At 43.8% G+C, this 1,962-nt stretch overlaps 1 protein-coding gene across 1 annotated transcript in view; it reads right to left on the bottom strand.

The window, feature by feature from the left end:
• Positions 1-1,962, bottom strand: part of IST1 (IST1, ESCRT-III associated factor) — a 36,510-nt gene that overhangs the window by 27,447 nt on the left and 7,101 nt on the right. The gene's annotated exons all lie outside the window — the stretch shown is intronic.

Here is a 1,962-nt window from a genome sequence, read left to right as displayed (position 1 = left end):
AAGCCCAGAAGTTTGAGGTTGCTGTGAGCTGTGACACCATAGTACTCTACCAAGGGCAAATATAATGAGACTCTGTCTCAAAAAAAAAAAAAAAAGAGAAAGAGAAAGAAAAAAGTTCATCAAACTTAACATACTAGAATAGGTTATCTCAAAAGAATTAGACACCGAAGGACAGGGGTGAAAAAGGAGCAACATTAGGGATGTGAAGGGAGTTATGTGGAAACAACTTTCTCTATCTTGCATATTTGCCTAAAATGGTCAGCATCCACCAACGTGAGTTTGGGACCAAACTTAAAAAAGAAAAGATACCAATAGTCACAAGAATAACAAGAGAAAAATACTATAACTCTCCAAAAATGGAATTTAAAAGTTTAATGCTGCAAATATTAATAGAAATCAAGTCCTGTAAATGAAGTTGAAAATACTGAAGCACGGCTGGGCGCCTGTGGCTCAAGTGGCTAAGGTGCCAGCCATATACACCTAAGGTGGCAGGTTCGAATCCAGCCTGGGCCCGCCAAAACAACAATGACGGCTGCAACCAAAAATAGCCAGGCGTTGTAACAGGCGCCTGTGGTTCCAGCTACTTGGGAGGCTGAGGCAGTAGACTCACTTGAGCCCAGGAGTTGGAGGTTGCTATGAGCTGTGATGCCATAGTACTCTACCCAGGGGGATAGCTTGAGGCTCTGTCTCAAAAAAAAGAAAGAAACAAAGAAAATACTGAAGCAGGCAAACTTGCCTGTATTTCACTATTAATTTTCTGACTGGAAATGTCTCAGGCAGTTTATGGAAACCTACTATACAAGACAGACAGAGCCTCGCCTTGGGTAGAGGGCCATGGCATCACAGCTCACAGCAACCTCCAACTCCGGGACTCAAGCGATTCTCCTGCCTCTGCCTCCCAAGCAACTGGGACTACAGGCACTTGCCACAACGCCCAGCTATTTTTTGGTTGCACCTGCCATTGTCTGGCGGGCCCGGGCTAGATTCGAACCTACCAGCTCAGGTGTACATTGCTGGCGCCTTAGCCTCTTGAGCCACAGGCACAGAGTCTCATAGGGCCTTTTCAAGGACTCTTAACAATGAGGGGCTAACTGTAAACAGATGGCACCTACAACCTGGGCAATTTGAGGAAAATTTAATAAAGAGAGTATTGACAAAGGTATAGATAAAGTTTAGAGAAACCAAGGAATGACAGTGCACTGCCCCTGAGCCATTAACACCTTTAGATCTGAAAAGGGGAAGATGGGTTGTTAGCCTGTAGTAGAAGTTGTAGTGGCGCCTGTAGTCCCAGCTACTAAGAAGGCTGAGGCAAGAGGATTACTCAAACCCAAGAATTTGAGGTTGTCGTTGAGTTATGACAACACCATGGCACTCTACCCAGGACAACAGAATGAAATTCTGTCTCAAAAAAAAAAAAGAGGGGAGAAGGGGGAAGTAGAACCTAAGTAGCTATATGAAGAACGCCAGGAGAGAGGAGTCATGGTCTTTGGTAAAAGACATGTAGACAACTTACAACATCCCTGCCAGAAGAGGGAGCAGAGGAATAAAAATATCCAGCCCTCGAGTCTTCTGCTGGTACCTCCCAACTACCCTCAACTGGACACCATCAAGCAAAAGGGCCCTCAGACTCAGTGCACATGGGTACTCCAGGGACCTAGGTCAGAGGGGAAAGATGGCATATGGCTCTGGAGAAGGAAATAAGATATTCATCACAAAGACTGTATTTATGAAAGCCCAAAGAAGCTGAGACCTAGATCTACTAAAGGAGCCCCAGATTTACATGTAGTAAGACATCAGCGAACTAGACCAGGAAACTCAATGTACATGAATTGTCTAAACAATGTCTTTGTACGTTCTTTGTACAATAATATAGCGAACATATTTTAAGTTCTTACAATATACTCTTTCAAGTCCCTTCCAGCCCTAAGATTCTAAAGAACACCAGATATGTAATTGTTTTTT

The sequence above is a fragment of the Otolemur garnettii genome, unplaced genomic scaffold, assembly GCF_000181295.1.
Source record: "Otolemur garnettii isolate 467f Iridium unplaced genomic scaffold, OtoGar3 scaffold00047, whole genome shotgun sequence".
In the NCBI taxonomy this organism is placed as follows: domain Eukaryota; kingdom Metazoa; phylum Chordata; class Mammalia; order Primates; family Galagidae; genus Otolemur; species Otolemur garnettii.
Note: the sequence above shows the minus strand (reverse complement) of the source record. Positions and strands in the feature narration are given on the sequence as shown.